Raw genomic sequence first — 21,462 nt, 5'->3', positions numbered from 1 at the left:
ATGTTGTTTATAAACTGTAATCGAACTTTCAGTCCTAGAGTGACAAAAAATGGAATACGCACCCAGGGAGGATAGTAAGACATCGCAACCTACGTGATTGACAATATTACGTGATTTGCAATGTTCTAGTTTCCTCTCTGGATGCGTAATATACTATACTTACCTCAAGTATTTTGCAATTAATTATCGTTTAAAATATAGAATTTATAAATTTACAATTTCAAATTAAGTTTTAAAACGTGTGTTACGACAGATAATCTTTAAACAGACGAGAAAAGAGAAACTGTTCAAATTCTTGCTGGACAAATTTAAGTCCTTAATTGTATTTTAGCTAGAGTACCTGGGTAATTACGATTTTTACTTATGCTATACATTTCCTGTATCTTCAGAAATGATACCATTGTTGAGGGGATTAAAGTAGAAAAGATGTATAGTATAGGTAAAAGATGTAATTACTATGGTGCTAAGGGTAAAATGCCATTAAGAACTTAAATTTGGTCAGCAAAACTCTGAACTCTGAACAGTTTCTCGTGTCTCTTCGGTTGAAGAGCATCTATCTTAACACGTGTTTTAAAACTAAATTTTGAGCTGTAAATTTATAAATTCAATATTTTAAACGATTATTCATCGCTACACATCTAAGGTAAATAGATTTTTATACACATTACGTATTTTCGTTCATTAAAAATTTTATAATTATTCTATGCACTAGTCTCAACAATTAAAGAATATCTGATGAAAAAGTAATGCATATTTTTTAATCGATGGATATATAATTTTGACGTAAATATTGCATGGTAAAAAGTAAAAAGCGATATATTGTCAAAATTTTATGAAATATATATAGCGGAACAAATATGTACCTTGATACATAGGGGGTGAAGGGGGCAGTTACTTAAAGAAATACTAAATTTCCAGGGACTCATACAGGAGAATGGGAGGGGGGGGGCAAAGCGGGGTACTTGAGGACATGCAAAGGTTTCGAGGACTCCAATACGCTAAATCTTTTTGTGTTAAATAATATTCAAAGTAAGTAAACAAAAATTTCAGTTGCCGTTAAAACAAAAAAATTTTCATTTTTGCGGGCAAAATGGGGTACCCCTTAAAAAAGGTGAAAAAAAAAATTTCTGCGTATTAAATAAAATTGATTAAATTAACTTTTTTTAAAAGTAATTTACATAAGGATCAATAACATTTTACACAATTATTCGATGCAAATGAAAAAAAAAAAAATTTTATTAGTTTTTATCATAAAACAAAAGTCATTAACATTTTTCGACTGTCACTCGATTTTTGAAAAAGTTTAACAAAAAGTATTCAAAATGATGCTTAATTATATTTACAAAAGTGATTTGGAATGTCCAATAAACATTTAAAAAATAAATTTTTTTTAATAAAATTTTGGGGATACCCCGTTTTGCCTACCCTACCCCCGTTTTGCTCCCCCCCCCCTTCCTCTACGTTCAAACTTTTTTTTTGTAATGATACTCTTCGTGAATGGAAAAAATTTTCAGCTACCGTTAAAAAAAAAATTTTCGTATTTTGCGGAGAAAATGCGGTACCCCCTAAAAAAGTTAAAAAAAAAATTTTGGATATTAAATAAATTTGAATCAGTAAAATTCTCTTGTGAGCAACTTACATAAAGAAAAATTACATTTTTGAAAATCGGGGCAGAAAAAATAAAAATAACAGAATTTTTCAAAAAGCATTGATTTTTTTAGTGGCTAGTTGAAAGATGTGTCTCAATAACTCAATGTTTAAAAACCAATTTTTTAAAAATTATTTTAATATTATTTAGAAGTATTTCAATAAATGCTGAAATGTTTTTTTGATAGGCTACGAGAAAATAATGAAGTTTCAGGAAAATTAAAAGGAGTCAGATTCAAAAGTGATCGATTGTGCGTGAAATACGCGCCATATATTTATGTTTCACTACTACGATTTATTACGTACTTAATAAATGCTTTTCTAAAATTACACGTAATAATTTATGGGTTGTTTTGATGTCTTTTAATTTCTTCGCACAGTGTATGATCTCACTCCAATAATATTAAAAATTTGTAATATTAAATAAATTGCATAGTAAAATTTTTGACTTGATATAAAACTAAACTTCCATCCATTTTTTTTTTTTTTTTTTCAGAATTCATCCGGTGAAAAAATTTCATTTCTCTATCGTGAAAAGGGTAATCACAAAACGTGTCACACGTCCACATTACAAATACAAAAATTAAGAATACGAAAATTAACAATGCAACAGTCAACAAAAAGACAATCAAAAAGATGTAAGATCCGTAATCTTATCCACGCTATAAAATCTCAAGACGAAGATTACATAGATAATTTATCAACCGAAAATTTCAATATTAATGGCAATTACTTTGATGACGGAACTCCTCTACATGTAGCAGCGCGAATCGGAAATTATAAAATATTTCAAAAGTTGATAAAACTCGGTGCTGATATACACAATCGGCATCCAACAACTCAAGAGACAGTATTACATAGCGCCGTGAAATTTTCAAATTACGATATCGTCAGGTATTTAAAAGAAAATGGCGTAGATCCTAATGTTAAGTTAGAAAATTATGGTCGCAGTAATGGAGAAACTGCCTTGCACTTTGCCGCCACGACAGGAACAAGAAAACTTGTAATGTTATTATTGCGTAACAATCATGACATTAAGGCTGAATCTGATGAGGGAATTACTCCTTTTATCAGTGCTATTAAAGCTGAAAACTACCATGCCATGGCCGCACTACTCCACGCAAGTATTAATCCTCAGTTAAGATATGAAAGAAATGTTAACACTAAAAAAATTTTCCATGCATTTGTTGATACACTGGTAGAGAATTGCCTAGTTTCATTTTCTGATAAGATTGATATTAACAATAAATATAACTCATTTTCGTTCTTTGAATCCCAAATTTCACTTCACTACGCAATCTCGCTTGACAGTAACAATCAATGGATTGTTTCGTATCTGTTTGGAGCTGGTGTTGCGGTTAAAATTCAGGATTTCAACGATGCAGTAATTATCAAGCGCATGTGCGAATCAGGACAGAATTTACGTTGTACTTTAACTATTAAGTGGCACAATGCAAAATTGACAGCAGCGAATTTTTATATATGTGATCGAAATATTTCAGCTCTTAGTACTATGGAAAGATTAGATGATTATTTAGCTGAGCGTATTTTAGAAGTTGAAAAAATGACAAAAAATGTGATAAAAGGCAGTAATACCAAATTTATCGAAGTTTTACGTAAAAATGTGCGATTCTTGGCACCTTATTTGAAGTTTGTTGATTTTGAAAATATATTCAAACGTGAGCGTCAATTTCCAGAGTACCCAATATACCAAAATAAGATATTTTTTAAATTATCGAGGCTTCATACAAGAGTTAATTTCTCAAAACATTCTGAGAAAGTTATTAACAACATTTTTTACGAATTACAACTTCCGGATACTTTTATCAGAGAATTGTTACACTGAGAAAAAAATTTTCTCCTGACAACTAAATTTTAGTTATGACAAAAAAATGATTTGATTGCCCATTGCCAATCATATATTTGGTTGTTTTAACTAAATTTTTTATAATCCACCAACAAAACAAATTATTAGAAACTATAAAATATTTAGTAAAGATAATTATGCGTTATGTAGCAAGCATAAAATCAAATTGATTACCTGTAGAACTTATAAAGTAGTCATAATGAAATATATTCATGAGCCTTAGAGAATGAGTTATTAATAATAATTAAATATTATTTTAAAATGGCAGAATATTTATTTAACAGTTAAATAAATGCATAATTAGAAAAATAATTTATTTCCCTCACACGTACTTTTTTTCGTACTATGACAAAAATTGTTCAGAAAAAACATTATTATTAGACCATAATGTCAGAGTGTGATACAGGATACCCGTATATTATTATCAAAAATATTCAGCGGACAAACCATCCCATGAAGGCTTCAAGCTGGCGAATATACAAACTCTGAAATAAGTATCTTACCAGGGACACCACAAATGGTGAGCGCGATCTAGTGGCGAGCACCGAACTACTCCAGCTGCTGCTGCCTAACACCATAAATTTTAAATCAATAATCACTAGGTTCAACTATATATTTATTAACCTCAAACAAATATATATATATATTTATTCCAAATTAATATTTTTTTTGTGTCTAAGTAATATTTATTAGAGTTAATATAATAATACTTTGCTTTAGTATTTGGATTTGTTGGCACTATAAAATAGTTTGGCTGTCCATTAAATATATATTTTCTTAACTCTACCAAATGATTTTATTATCTTAGAGAGAGAAATATTAATGTCAACCAAATAGAGCCTATTAAATCATTTGTTAACAATGATAAAATAGATTTTATTGACATAATAAAATTTAGTTGTCCCAAATAAATTTTAGTATAACAGAATTTAACAAAACCAATTTAATTGTCCGAAGATAAATTTTTTCTCAGTGTAGTCTGCTTGTCAAATGATGATTTTAAAAAAATCGTTCAACCCTCTAAAAAGAAAAAAGAAAAGCTTATCAATAGCATCCTATAAATTATAATTAATTAACCTCTGTATTCTATTGTCACGCGGCTGTTCCCCTTAAATTAATTTTTAAAAAAATGTAAAATAAACTATACTAAAATGTATAAATATACTTAGAATTTTTTAATAAAATTAATGCATAGAAATTTATATAAAGTTAATTGCCAAAATTGATAGATTTATGTTTCAGCAACTTTATTTTTTGATTTAGAGAACATATGTAACTTAAATTAGAAAAAAATAAAGAAATTTAAATAAAACTGTTTTGTGATCTTACAAATCAAGTTTTCCTGTAAGCTGTAACAACTGCTTGAACGATTAAAAATCGCTAGCTGCTAAAGAAAAAATCGCCAGCAGCTAGCGATTATTTTTTTCAGTGTACGTATAGTTATGTACGATATAACAATAATAAGTGAAATATAAGTTTAGAATAATATCGAATTCGATATTCAAAAATACATATCGAATATGGATAATTCGAGATTAAATATATCGACGGTTTCTATCGATTGTTGTCTGAAAAATATCAATATTTTCTGCCCTGCTCTTTAGTATGCACAGAAAAAAAGGTTGACTTGGCCCAAGATAATTTTTGCCTTCATTTTTTTATTCTTGGGCTGAGTAATTGGGTTTTTTTAATCCGAGAACATTTTCTTCGACTAATACTATAAAAATATTGTGTCAAGAATAATTAAATTTTAATTCAAGTTAAATAATCTTGATTCAAGAATAATTATTTTAAATCAAATTTATTTTGTTTCTAACTAAGTAAAAAAAACTATCGAAACAAGATACTTTTCTGTCTTGGTTGGTGAGTATAGTCAATTGTCACAATATATATCAACATCTCAAATCAAAAACTTTTTTTGCGTGGCAGAAGAACATTTACTCTCAGTTTGAGAAAACTACATTATCGACTCAAGACAACGGTCTATTGTAATGAGAAAATTTTAATTTTGATTTAAATGAATTATAATCTTAACTTAATAAAATAACTTTTCTTGAATCATGCAAATATTTACTTCACGGAAGACATAAAATTCTCCTATTGATGATTTTTTTTCTTAACTTAGAAAAAATGTAGTCTCGATTCAAGAATATAAATGACTCTACTTGAAAAAATATATCGTCCTATATTTTTGAGTAAATTTAACCTAGTATAAATATTAAATGTTTTGAAGCAGGAAATTATGTGTGTATATTCAGAATATCACGATACGGCAGTAGAGGGGATAAGAAATAAACATCCTCGAACAATGGTTTATGAACAACTTAAGAAAAAATAAATGGTTTACTCATGGTAGGAATCGAACCCAGACCGATTCGGCATCACGTGAGAACTTTACAAATTATGCTATCCGATCATTCCCTGAACTTTCGCTTACTTTACCTATATCCAGTAAGCACACTGTACAACGTAGAGACTACACCACCGCCACTTTAGTATAGTACAGTTAGCTTTCCCAAGAGAATTTTTGCGTTGGGCCGTGAACGCAGTTGCTGTTGGTTCAAACGTCTACGCTTACTCGCCGCAACACAACAAAATACTTGAACCAAGATATTTCTTACCATTGGGTCGAGTACTTTTAATTCTTGACTCGAGTCACAAATTATCTCGATTCAAAATAAATTATTCTTAAACAAAGAATATTGCACGCCTCGGAAGCGAAGCGGAGAGGTTGTGCTTTATAACCAACCTGTCAAGGTCACACGATTTCCACTCATTAAAGTGCATATATTTTTTTTCTATTACTCTTACACATTATGAAAAACACATCAATATAAAGCTGAAACACTAATAAATAATCCTGCACGGAAAGAAAATTATGGCAGCGGTTCCCATAATTTTGTGAAATTTTTTCCTATACCATCATAGGAATTACGACCATAAATTATGGGAGCGGTTCCTATAATTATAGGAATGTTTCCCATAATTATAGGAACAGTTCCTATAATTATGGGAATGATACCCATAACACTATAGGAATGGTTCCTATAATTATAGGAATGGTTCCTATAATTTATAGGAATACTTTCTATAATATTATGGGAATCATTCCTATAATAGTATGGGAACTATTCCCATAATATTATGGGAATGATTCCCATAATGCAATTGGAATGGTTCCTATACCATTATGGGAATCATTCCCATAATATTATGGGAACCATTCCCATATCATTATGGGAACCATTCCTATAATATTATGGGAATGGTTCCCATATTATCATGAAAAAATTAATTTAAAGAAAAGTGTGGTAATCACTTCTACAATACACAGAAATATTATTAAACATAAAAACAAAAATTCAAATTTTGGAAATAAAAATTTAAATTTTGATAAAATCTCAAATTTTCAAAAATTGAAATTTTTTGTATTAATTCTCAAAAAGTTTATATTAATTTTAATTTGACATGATACTGAAGTTAGCCGACGTCTAATAATTTTTGGATTTTTTTTTTTAACAATAAATTATAAAAAAAAAAATATTTTAAAACATTGCACCTGTAGTTTTTTAAATTTTCTACATGTGCATATTATTATTTTTTATTTTTTTGTGATTGATTTGTTGAAAAAAAAAAAATCCAAAAATCTTTAATTGTCTGCTAACTTCAGGATCATAATTATTTACAGTTTATTAATATTATCATTTTTAACATTTAATCAAAAGCAGTTCACACTTTATCTTCATGCTTTATGTGTAAAAATTTCAAATTTTAAATTTCTTCGCGGTTCGTTGCGCATGCTCGTAGATGCTGCAACCAATCATATTCAAGTATAGTGTATACGTTATAAATTCAATGTGCTGATTAGCCGGAAACACAAAAAAAATTTTGTGTTTCCATACAAATATAGCGTCGAAGAAGCTTCATTTGAATCTCCCGATATCACGAGGGAAATTTCTACACTATTGCGCAAAAAAAAAATTTTATGATATTATAGGGATGGTTCCCATAACATTATGGGAATAGTTCCCATAATATTATAGGAATAGTTCCCATACTAATATGGGAACCATTCCCATAATAGTATGGGAATGATTCCCATACCATTATGGGAACCATTCCCATATCATTATGGGAATGGTTCCCATAATATTATGGGAACCATTCCCATACCATTATGGGAACCATTCCCATACCATTATGGGAATGGTTCCCATACCATTATGGGAACCATTCCCATAATGCATAGGAAAACTTCCCATAATTTTCTTTCCGTGTGATACTTTTTTTAATTTGTCTAATATGTATTAATATAAAAAAAAGTTCATTAAAAAAAATTTATCGTGGACGTCCATTAGTCTGTGGTTCAAAAAAACGGCGTGGTACGGATATCTCGAGAACGACTTGACGAAACTACTTAATTTTTTTTTCAAAATTTTCAGAAATAAGCAAAGAAGGTTCCTTTCGAAAATCACTACTGTAGCCCTTCTCGTTTTTTTAAAAATAAATCATTACGGTTAAAACCGGCAATTTTACATGTAAACAAACACACACTGCCGCCATTTTTCATTAGGAATGTTCTCCTTATTTATTTTTTTTTTTACTTTTATTACCGTATATTTACCATGGAAATTTCTATGGGAAAAGAGCGGGATATTCAATTTTATTTGAAATTTAACTTTTAAAAAAAACCATAACATGAGCGTTCGAGGCGTGCACTTTTGGATTTTCCAAATTTTTTACTTTTCTGACAATTGATTATATATTGGGGCAAAATATTTATTTTTCTCACTGTAAGAAAATATTTCTTACTTCAAGAAACATATATTATATCGGTTGAATAAAAAAAAAATCTTATGCCAAGATGACTAAATTTAAGAAAATTTTTTTCTTGGACCAAGAACATTTTCGTTTTCATTCAAAATTGCAAAAAATATTCTTGCGGCAAAAAAAAATTTCTTGCGCCAAGGTATCTTTTTTTTCTGTGTGGGTAAAAGAGGTAATTACTGAGAAGTCTCGGGTGGGACGCCATTAAGAACTTGAATTTGGTCAGCAAAACTCTGAACAGTTTCTCGTGTCTCCTCGGTTGAAGAGCATCTATTTTAACACGTGTTTAAAAATTTAACTTTAAATGATTAACTCATAAATTCAATATCCTAAACGATAATTCCCCGCTACATATCTAAGGTAGATAAATTTTTGTATCAAGTATTTTCTTTAATTAAAAATTCAAATATTTTTAAGCACTGGTTTTAACAATAAAAGGATATTTGATGGAAAAGTAATATATATTTTAATTAATGTATGTATGATTTTTGCGTAAATATTGCATTGTATACCCGCATGAAAAAATGATATATTGTTAAAAAAAATATATATATATAGCGACAAAAATATGTGCATTAATATATAGGGGGTAAGGGGTGTACTTTAAGAAATACTAAATTTCCAGGGACTCAAATACGTTAAAACTTTTTTTTGTAATGATATTCATAGTAAATAAGAAAAATCTTCATGTTTTGTGGACAAACTGCGGTAACCTATAAAAAAGTTGAAAAAAAAATTCTGGATATTAAATAAATTTGATTCAGTTAAATTTTCTTGCAAGCAATTTACATGAAGAAAAATTACATTTTCGAAAATCGGGGTAAAAACTATAACAGTAACAGAATTTTTCGAAAATCGTCGATTTTCTTAGCGAGTAGTTGAAAAAAGTGTCCCAATAACTCAATGTTTAAAAAAGTTAAAGCCGATTGAAAAAAAAAAAAAAAAATTTTAAAAACTTTTTTCAGTATTATTTAGAAAAATTTTAATAAATTCTGAAAATTTTTTTCGATAAGGTACAAAAAGATAATAAAGTTTCAGCAAAATGAAAAGGAGTCAGATTCAAAAGTTGTCGATTGTGTATAGATTATATATTTATGTTGCACTACCACTATTTTTTACGTACTCAATAAAAGCTTTTCTAAAATTACACGTAATAATTTATGAGTTGTTTTGTTTTTTTTTAATTTCTTCGCTCAGTGTAGACTGAAAGAAATTTTCTTTAAAAATTACCGTTATAGTCACGGTAATCGTGGGACGAGTGGTGCGACCTAATCATTTGTCGGTAAGTGAGATAATTTTTAACTTTTTTCAACAAATTTTACCTTAGTCTACTGTGAATTTCATTCGGTTTTTGGTAAATTTTATGAAGTCTCCTACAAGATAAATAAATTTTTTCGTAATTTTTATTTCGAAAATGGTAATAAATAAAAGCACCGCATTATGTCTCACGATTACAGTGAGCTTAGTGGTAATTTTTAAAGAAAATTTCTTTCCGTGTATGATCTCACCACAATAATATTTAAAATTAGTAAACTTAATAAATTGGACAGTAAAAATTTTGACTTGAAGTAAAACTAAACTTGCATTCATTTTTTTTTTTTTTTTTTTTAGAATTCATCAGGTAAAAAAGTTCATTTCTCTATCGTGAAAAGGATAATTATTAAACGTGTCACGAGTACGCGCCACAAATATAAAAATCGAAAATGCGAGAATCATCGAGACTACCGAAACTCTATTATCTTATCCGCGCCATAAAATCTCAAGATGAAGATTACACAAATAATGTAACAACCGAAAATTTAAATATTAATGACAATGACGATGATGATGGAAATGCTCTACATTTAGCAGCGCGAATCGGAAATTATGAAATATTTCAAAAGTTGATAAAAATTGGTGCTGATATACACAAACGAGATCCAAAAACTCAAGAAACAGTACTAGATAGCGCCATGAATTCCTTCAATTACGATATCGTCAGGTATTTGAAAGAAAATGGCGTAGAAAAATCTGATCGATTTAAGGGAGAAACTGCATTGCAATTTGCCGCCGATGAAGGAACAAAAGAAGTCATGACGTTATTATCGAGTAACAATACTGACATTAATGCTAAATCTGTTAACGGAATCACTCCTATTAGTAATGATGTTAAAGCTAAAAACCACGATCACATGCATGCATCAATGAAATATGTGTTTGATCTTTTTTCTAAATATGAAGGAGATGATGCCACAAACACAATTTTTAATGCAGCTGCTGGTATTCATAACTATACAGCGTTAGAGAATTGGCTAAATTCATTTTCTTCGAAGCTTGGTCTTAAGAATATTAATGGTATTAATTTTTCCTATTTCTTTCACTACCAAATAATAAATTATTATTACTACGCTTTCATGTTTCTCCTAATCAATGTAGGCGATATTTCGTCTGAGCTTGATGAACGTGTTGACATTACTGCTCTGGAGCAAATTAAAAGGCACATTGAAGAATTGATAGCAGCGGGTTTTTATGTTAATAAACGGTATATTGAAGCTGTTAGTAAAACGAAAATATTTAATGATAGTTCAGCTGAATGTCTTTTAGAAATTGAAAAAATGAAAAATAATGTGATAGAAGGCAGTAATATCACATTTATAGAGATTTTACATAAAAATGTGCGATACTTGGCACGTTATTTGAAGATTGTTGATTTGAACAAAATATTGATACGTGAACCTCAATTTCCAGAGTACCCAATATATGAAAATAAGATCTTTTTTAAATTGTGGAAAGTTCAGATAAGAGTTAACTACATAAAAAATTCTGAGGAAGTTATTCATAACATTTTTTATGAATTACAACTTCCGGATACTTTTATCAGAGAATTGTATCTCTACTTGTCAAATGAAGATTTAAAAGAAATTGTTCAACCCTCTAGATAGAAAAAATAGCTAATCAGTAGCATCCTATAAATTAAAATTAAATGAACTCTGTAATCTATTGTCACACCTCTGTTTCCTTTTAATAAATTAAAAAAAAAATGTACAATGTGTATAGTCAAAAAATACGTTTATTACATAAACCTTTTTGTAATAAATGAAATTTGTTCCTAAACTTTTATTTGATATCGTTCGTAAGTGTAGCGGATTTAGTGTACGAACAGTTTGAACGTTGAATTTTAAAAAGTTATCAACTTTAAATACCTGTAACTTTTAAACTGTTTTTTTTTAAAGCTTTGGAGCTTCTGAGCAATTTCGTAGAGCATAAAATTTTGTACAAAAATGTTCATGACCCAAATTTTTTCCCAACGTCAAATAAAGTTATAGAATTTGTTATAAGAAAAAATAAAATTCCCATACTACGCGGAAAGATTGGAACTCGACTGGTTACTGTTCTGCACCCGACTCAGTACGGTGCTGGAAGAAAATGCTCGATTGTGGTGCAGCGCCACACTGATTACTGTGCGGAACCTGACTGAGTCGTGTGCGCAGTCAGGTTCCGCACAGTAATCAGTGTGGCGCTGCACCACAATCGAGCATTTTCTTCCAGCACCGTACTGAGTCGGGTGCAGAACAGTAACCAGTCGAGTTCCAATCTTTCCGTGTATAAGAATGAAAAAATTCAAATAGCGAGCGCGCCACCTAGGGTAAATTTAATTAATAAAAAAAATTAAAAATAAAATAAAAGCTTTTAAAATTGAAACAAGATATTGTCTTTTTGACAGGATTTACTTTCGATGTATAGAAACTTTTTTTACAACAGTCGAGAGACAAAAAAAATATCGATTTTTTTCTTTTGGAGCACCCTAGTATATATAGTTATATAATTAGTTATATAAGATATATAATTATGTAAATGTACATATGGTCTTATATTGACAGAAAAAAAAGATTTACTTGCTTCAAGTAAAATATTTTCTTTCTAATTTTATTCTTGAATGAAGAGAAAATCGATTCTTGTTTTCAAAAAATTTCCTTGCTTTAAGAAACTTTTCAACTTTCCGCTACGAAAATCGAAGATTTTCGTAAAATTCGGGAAGTCATGTGTGTGGATGTAAACCTCTCATATCTTTTTAATGAATGATCTTTTTTGGATGTTCCGAAAACTGTTAAACCGACCGATTCCAAAATCTAATCAGCTCTAGAATTCGATGAAAGCTTTTAATTGCTGCTATGAATGTCTCTATCGAACAAACCGTTTGAGAAATAATGCCGACAAAAGAATGAAGAACATCTGGGCAACGGTTGGCCCATCGTATCGTCCAAGACCTTTTTTTTTTTTTTTGTTAACTAATGTCATAAACAATAGATCTTTTGAAAGTCCGGTATCAATAAAAAAAATCGACAAAATGACCAACAATCTTCAGGTGGTCTTTGGACGATACGATAGAAATTCGTTTAAGAAAAAATGCTATCGATTGGTGGTATCAAAATTTTTTCAATTTATTCAATGGAATCCGGACATTGAGAAAATCTATTTGTTTATAACATTAGTTATTAAAGACAAAGAAAGGTCTCTGGATGATTTGATAGAAACTCGTTTCGGAAAAAAATTCCGGCTTATCGAATGTCGGATGCGTTTTGGCGGATAGAGAGCGCACGCACTAGGCAACTGGTCGTGCGAGAGGAAGAGGTCCGAGCGCCTGGCTCATTTTTTCGTCATATTTTGTGAAATATTGGAGATATGGACAAACACTATGTCATCTGACTTAAGTATTTTTTCATTTTGAACATTTTTTTCCAAATAAACTTCTCCATCAAATCAGAATTGTTCTTAACAATGGTTTGCACCACTTTTGAACAAAATATGTACAAAAATATGTAAAAAACCGTTGAAAACATCCTTGGCCAACAAAATATTTACGGGCTCTCCTCTTCAGCCGAAGGACTAAATCGACACATACACACACACACACACACACACACACACACACACACACACACACACACACACACACACACACACACACAAATGAAACAAAGAGAAAAAAATAGCGTGAAACTGTAAAAACACCGTACAGCTCTCTCGTAAATAATGAGTTGGCTTGTAAACAGGTTTTAATTTATCAATACATATATACACTGTTAAAACGTACTAATTTTTTACTCTCAAAAATACTTCCTTTACTTTAAGTATCTTGGGACTATTTTTCAAAAGCTTATTTATTATTTTGTTCAAAAAAATTAAACTCTATTTTTTTTCCACAAGTACAATCTTGAGTCGAAATTCAATTTCGCTCTAAGTACTCGACATGGAAATTGTAAAGTTGAACTTTAGAAATTTTACTTTTAAAAATTTTACACTGAGAAAAAAAAATACTATTTTCCAAACAAGAATTTCTTGGTTCAAGAAATCCGTTCAAAATATTTATTTTATTATTATTAATTATCGATTTCTTGAGAAAAGAGCATCAAAATTATTTTTGTTATTATATGAATTTGATATTATATTATGAGTAAACAAAAGAATAGCTTTACTTGAATTAAATAAAAATTATTTCCTTCAATTATACGAATTCTTGAGACAAAATTATACATTCTTAAAAATTATCAAGAATATATGTTCTTGTATCAAGTAAATGTTCTCAATAAAGGTATTTTTTTTTCTCAGTGTACTTAGACAATTATTAATATAAGAAACCTGTAGATCTATTTTTATTTTTTTTTTTTGTTACCAAAAGTAATAATAATTATTACTGCAAGAATTATTAATGATTAGTAATTCTTATCAATCTTTAAAAGTAATTTAGTTAAAAAAAGAAATATCAAATAAATATTATACTTTTTTTTTTTGATAAGATATGGAAATTTTGTTTTTTGATTAATAATTTTTTTTATGGTAATTTTATATTTCTAGTAATTATTGAAGCAGGATTTTTTTTTTTCAAATATGTAACAAAAATTATTCTTACCAATAAAATAATCAAGAATATATTGAACTGCATGACAAATGCTTCAACTGTCAGTATTTTTGTTTTTTGTCTAAATAAAAAAAAATCTACTTGCTATTTTTAACACTTATTTATTTATAAATTAAAAATTTTATTGAAATCCGATGGGCAACTTAACTTTCATCTTAAAAAACAGCGAAAAGTATTATAGAATTATTTGGGTAATTAAAAGATAATAATTATATTAGCCCTCAGGTGATAAAAAATATGTACGTGAGAAAAATCACGTATGCTCTTTTTATTTTTAAACTTTAAATAATTTAACGCGAATCTTATCAATTAAATATTTGATGGAACAAAGTTACATTTCTGGTGGGTACTTTATGATCGCCGTCGAAGAAGGAGAACTTACGGGTATTTAATGATCGGGACCGAGATCATTAGAACAGTTAACAAAAAAACGAACAAAAGAATCTTCGCATAAGCGTTTTTTATTCGAGTAAGTACTTTCTATTTTTTAATTATTTAGACACATATTTTATCAATTTTTTGTAGGCCTATTAAATTATCAATCCTGTACTCTTTTTTTTTTATTTCAATTTATTTTTTTTTTTTTTAGTGAAATTTTAATAATTTCTGTAAATTAATAATAAAATTGTCTGAAAATATAAAAAGAAATTGTAAAAATTATTTGACTGAAACTGTAGATTTAAAATTTTAATTGACCCCACCCGGGTCGAAAATAAAACTTGATTTACTAAGTCGAAATTTGGAGCCGTTTTTCACAATACAAACTCGCATTTTTTTTACGGAGATGCAAAATACATTGAGTTTTCGCCTTGGTTTAGACTTTACTGGCTTACTTATACACAGAAAAAACAGATATCTTGAGTCAAGAAAATATTTTTGAAGACAAACGTTTTCGGGAACCAAGTCAAGATTTTCTTGAGCCAAGAGAATTCGTCTTGGTTGGAGAAGATTTCTACTTTATCTGAGAAAATTTAGGTCTCCAAAAAAATTTTCTTGAATCAAGAATATTTACCTTCAGTCGAGAATTTTTTTTTTTGTGTGTAGTCACGATTTAAGACGAAAAAGTTGAAATCAAGTCGTAATTGACTTGGTTTAGACTTATTCGACTTAAATTTTAAGACGAAAAAGTCAAGATCAAATCGAAATTGACTTGGTTTAGACTTATTCGACTTAAATTTTAAGACGAAAAAGTCAAGATCAAATCGAAATTGACTTGGTTTAGACTTATTCGACTTGGTTCAATTTGGTTCAACAAGTCAAAAGTAAGGTGAATATGACTATCGTGCTCGAAGTAAAGACGAAGAAGTTCAAACTAAGATCAATAAATACATATAAGTTTAAATAAGTTGAAACTAAAATGAAAAAAGTTGAAAAAAATTTAAATTAAGTCGAAAAAGTCGAGATCTTATCGAAAAATCGACGGCAAATCGATAACTTCAAAAGAAAATAAGATGAAGCAAGTCTGAATCAAGTTTTATTTTTGACCCGGGCATTGGCTCTAAGACTCCCCCTCCCCATGTTTTTCTAAATTTCATTTTATTGCAGAATAAAAAAAAAAATTAAAAATGACAAAACTCATATTAATTATTACGATTGTTGGATTACTTGTAATTGCAATGCTGGAAAATGTCCAAGGGGATTCTTGTATAACTGAAACCTCTATAGTACGTATAATTTAATTAAATTAATCAAGGCCGTATTTATTAATTTAATTATTGTTAAAAATATTAAATAAAATTTGGCAATAATTAAAATATTTTTGGGAATATTTTTTTTTAATTATTGCATTTAAAAATTTTAAGTGTTGTTGGTGGGTGAGAGGATCCTGCTGCGGCAAACTCGTCTGCAATCCGACAAATGCCCTAATGGGAACTTGTGAAAGAATCTATCAAAGTGCATACTTTTGAACTAATCGTTTGGAAAAATATAATGTAATTAAACTTGACTATAAATATGTATTTTAAAATAAAAAGTAATGTATTTGTAAAATAATTAAATAAATAATATATTATTTATAAATTTATATAAGAAGTAGTATGAGTAAGTAGAAGTGGATCTATAAGTGGAATAAAATAAAAATAAAAAAGTTTACGTAACGAAAGCAGAAGAGAATGATCGTAAAAATAAGTTGCCGGCATAGCAATAAAAAGCGAGAAAGAGGTGAACCGTACTGGCAACTACGTGCCGAACAAAAAACTAATTATACTAAATGAAGCTAAATTACAGGGCCATAAGAGAGTGCCGCATGATTGAGGGCCTAAATAATAACGATTAAATTCAATCCGGTAATAATACGACACCTTTAGTACAAGTGTTTATTAATAAATATAAATATCTATGTATATCAATTTTAATTTCACTTGTTGCAATTATTTTTAATATCGTAAATATATACAACGCTTATTCATTTATATTAAAAGAATAATATTAGATAGTGTTTTCTAAAAGTTATTAATTTATGTGCGATTATGCTATGAAACAGACAAAAATTTGTGAACTTTTTTTTGTTTAATTTAATTTCCGTTAAAATAATTTATTGTTATTTTTACGTAGTTTCGATAGTTTAATAGAACAAAAATTTTAATATTCAAGGTGAATGTGAAAATTTAAATTAAAGTATTAAATGTGCATAAAAAGTTGTAGTGATTTTTTCTTTTGTAGAAAATTGAATTTAAAAACAAATTAATTTCTGCCATTTTTATTATACCTTCAATAGTTTTAGCTAGAAAGTTAATTCCATAAAGAAGACAGAAAAACGAAAAAATTAAACAGTAAGAAAAATTAAACATCACATAGGAGACTGAGCCAAAATAAGACACTATTTGAGACGGAAAAATTGGTGTGCAAAAATGGATGGTTGAAATTTGTGAAATTTTTTTTTTTTATAATAAGAAGTTTTATTTCAAACACAACTTTTTTCAGTCTCCAATAAAACAATACGAATAAAAAAACACTTGAAAGAAAAAAATTATTAAGTAGCCGCACTGTCTAGGCTTGGTCAACTTGCCCTAACGTTTCCTACAAACCTTGTACGCGAACATCTACACTTAAAAAAATTTTCGAAAAAAACGCGGGTTAAATCAAAGTGAATTCGGAATAGCGAATGATTTTTGTTGCTGTGAAATTTAATCCAAAGGGAAGTTTATTTTAATATTAAAACTCCAGATCGGAGTGGACACGAATTGAAATAAAATCTCCGTCACTACGAAATCACTCAGCTGGAAAAAAAAATTTTTATTTCACTCGGTCTGCGGGGTAGTTTTTTCTAAAAACTCCAGAACTTTAAGTGCCAGTCAATTCAGATGAAAATAAAATTCGTATTCACTCCGAACTTACTCCTAGTTTCTTACATTGTACCAAAAACATGTTATCTCATTTTGTTCCCGTTTTCTCTATAAAATAAAAATTTAATAATTTCGTCACGCGCAGTCGATTTAAAGCCTTAAGGAGGAGTCCTAGTGTTTATCATTTCTCAGCAATTTCTTTGCTTACAAACTACAGCGAGTACAGCTATATTATAATGTGCAGTCAGCTTTACGCACTCTCAAGATCCGTCGCAAATGACGATAAATTAAGCGAGCTGTAAAACTGGCTCGGCTCTCTACCTCGTTAAGGGTTTCACCTTAACTGCTTCCAAGCATTAAAACTTGTGACGCTCCTCTCTTCACTCTCCTCACACTTCTCTTTTCTATTCAGCCCATCCTATCTACCGTAAATTCGTTTATTAAAATTTTCACGTAAAATGAATTCATGTTCTTTCTTTTTTTTTTTTTTTTTTTACAACAGTTATGATCAATTAAATTTTATTTAGAAACAAATTAAGAATTATTATTACTCATTACTCATCTTGTAGATAACATGTTTTAAGTATGAAAGTAGAATAGAAGAAATAGTTTTGTAATAAATACACAGGATTCTGATTGGTGAGTTTCTTACGGGATTATGTGGGTGGGCTATCAGTGTGCAAGGTGGTCGGTGCTCGGTGGTTCAAGACAATCTACGAGGTCACAAATATACAGCAAGAGATAAAACTACACTAGTCTAACACCTACAATCTACAATCTGACCCTCGGTAGGTTTCTTTTAACTGCACGGATTGAATTATCGTCTTCGATCACTGCTTAAATTGGAGAATATGTTGGTTGCAGGTTTAAATTCTTTTCAAGATTCTTTGGTTTAAAAGTATAGATAAAGAAGATTGGAGCACAACGGGATTCACAAGTGAGTAATTCTTTGTATCTTTTGAGTATACTGATGAATAAATAGCATTTTATATTAATTATTGGTCAATGGGATAGAATTTATAAAATAAGTGTTAAAAACTTTCAGTATTTTTATGAGCAAAAAATCAGTATCTAGTATACTAATTTTTCATTTGACTTTTACCACTTATTCGATTTATGTATTTCCTAAATTAATTTATAATGATGAATAAATGATAATTTAAGCTAATAATTGATCAGTGATATCGAATTTATAAAATAAAAGTTAGTAACTTTTGCAAATTTTCGGCTGGAAAAATCAGTATCTAAGATAGCAATTCTTAATTTGACCAATCATTACTTTTCAATAGATGTATGCCATAAATTAATTAATTTTCACTAATAAGTCACGTATTTATATACCTAAAAGTAATAATATTTAATTACTTTTTGAAATAATTGATAGTAGTTTTTAGGAATCTACAAAAATTAGTAAACTACTTTGCATTAAGTACATAATTGTACTAATTACTGATAACAGATTCCACTTTTTACTATTATTTATTAATTTTTAATGTTATGTTTTTCCGTGTACCGACTCTATTGATATTTCAAAAATCGGTAATTATTTATTAATATTTTTGAAGAAAAAAAAATCATTACATTCAGGGCATTTTGTTTTACTTTGCCCGTGGAAAAAAAGTTGATTCTTTAAAGATTCCAAAAATCCCAACGATGTAGAACTGATAAATTCACGACAGTGTTAAAGTTTCGGTAAAATTTTTTCTGTAATTTGAAAAAATTTGAAAATAAAAATACTACACTGAGAAAAAAAATACTTTTATTAAGACCATTTACTTGATACAAGAACATACATTCTTGATAATTTTCAAAAATATATAATTTTGTCTCAAGAATTCGTAGAATTGAAGGAAATAATTTTTATTTAATTCAAGTAAAGCTATTCTTTTGTTTACTCATAATATGATATCAAATTCATATAATAAAAAAAATAAATTTGATGCTCTTTTCTCAAGAAATTGATAATTAATAATAATGAAATACATATTTTGAACGGATTTCTTGAATCAAGAAATTCTTGTTTGGAAAACAGTATTTTTTTTTCTCAGTGTAGGTTTAGAATTTAATCTGAATGTATTTTGAGTTTTATGTGAGTTGCGTTTTTTGATTACCCTCCGTATTTCTTTTTTAAGTTTTAACTTTTTCTTGTTCTGAAAAAATTTAACTTTTCTGTGACCACATTTTGAGATTTTTAGTAAAAAATTTTCGTACCAAAGATTTGAGAAAAAGTTTGAATAAACCACTAGAAAGTCAAAATTTTTTTATATGAAAATCAAAACTCGTTCACTTCAAGCTCTATATTAAGTTCCTTGAGTTCAAATTTTTAAAAAATTCCAACCGAAGTTTGTCACCTTCTTAAATTTCAACGTTTGTCGCCTTCTTAAATTTCAAAGTTCACACCGTGAAGGCGTTTGTAATTTTTTTTTTTTATACACGAAAAAGTTAAAACATATCATTTAAAAATTCATAATTATATGGCCCGTTGTGCCTCAGATATTTCATATCGCTCTGAAACTTGGAATATATAAATTTCATAAAAACTTGACGACAAAAAAAATATTTTTTATGTCTAACCTCAGGTGGTTGGTGAATTATTCTCAGATCATGAGATATTAAGATAATTAGAACGAGTACTAATGGGTTTATAATTACGCTTGAATGCAGCGACGATTAGTCGGAAATGATTGGCTAGATGGGACTACAGAGACTTTGAATGAGCTGCCTGAGAGTTAGAGAGTAATACGGAGAAACCACAACATCAATAGACAACCAACTGAGCATCCTCGATTTGTGTTGCTACTCTATAATTATCGTCTTACCGTTACCACCTCAGTATATGCAGGGCAAGCTGGTTCACATTGCTTCGGATAGTAAACATTATTTTTTTAAATCACTATTTAAAAAATTAGTTTTTTATTTTTCACTATTATATACTCGAGCTGTTAACTGGCTTTTACAAATATCCCGACAAAAAATAAGTTCGTGCACGAGTAAAACATTAAAATAATATCTGGGATAATAAAATAAATCTAATTGAAAAATAAAAAATAAATCAAGTTTTTTTTTTAATTCATTAGTGAAAGTTTATAAATTTATTCCAGGAGAATTTTTGTTTTAATCGAAAAAAAAAAAAAAGCGGCAATTTTAAAAAAAATTTGGACTTTTAGGTACACAGTTAGAAATTCGGTGTGAAATTCAACACAAATCATGTGTTTCAAACGGTCTACACAAATTTTTGTGTTAATTCAACACATTGCGCTTGTGTACTATAAAAAATTCGCGGAGTGAATGCGGATTAAATCCGGAGTGAATGCGGAGTGAACGAATTTTTAATTATTCACTCCCCTCGGAGTGAAATTCACTTCGAATGGGAGTTTTCGCGTAAATAATTTTTTATTAACTTAATTCCTCCGGAGTGAAATTCACTCCGGAGAGGAGTTTTAAAAATATTATTAATAAAAAATAACTCCACTCAATAAAATCGAAGCAAAAACTCGCGTATTACATTATTGAACAGCTGATATGCACACACTCATGCACACACATATTTCGACACATACACGCACTCGCACACACACCCGAACACACGCACGAACACATTTACACACACGCACCCACACACCCGAAACACACACGCACACATCCGAACACATACACACACGCACACATCCGAACACACACATGCACGCAAACACACACTCGCATACACACACATTGTTTAACAGTTTAATATAAATTAATTTCAATGTTAAAACTCCGGAGCGGAGTGAATTGGGAGTGAAATAAAATCCGTGTCACTCCGAGATCACTCCGCTAAAAAAAAACTCCCAATTCACTCCACATGCGGAGTGATTTTTTTTTAAACTCCGGAACTCCGAGTGGCGGAGTGAATGCGGAGTGAATTCGGATTTAAATTAAATCCGGATTCACTCCGGATT

The 21,462-nt window shown here is 29.2% G+C and overlaps 1 long non-coding RNA gene across 1 annotated transcript; it reads left to right on the top strand.

Annotated features, from left to right (window-relative positions):
• Positions 1-14,446: 14,446 nt before the first annotated feature.
• On the top strand, positions 14,447-16,675 carry LOC130677125 (uncharacterized). Its single transcript, XR_008991541.1, has 3 exons — positions 14,447-14,709; positions 15,786-15,904; positions 16,043-16,675. It is a non-coding gene; the product is annotated as an uncharacterized LOC130677125 (long non-coding RNA).
• The last annotated feature ends 4,787 nt before the right edge of the window (positions 16,676-21,462 follow it).

This window comes from Microplitis mediator, chromosome 11 (assembly GCF_029852145.1).
Source record: "Microplitis mediator isolate UGA2020A chromosome 11, iyMicMedi2.1, whole genome shotgun sequence".
Classification (NCBI taxonomy): Eukaryota; Metazoa; Arthropoda; class Insecta; order Hymenoptera; family Braconidae; genus Microplitis; species Microplitis mediator.
This window is presented reverse-complemented; position numbering and strand designations above follow the sequence as displayed.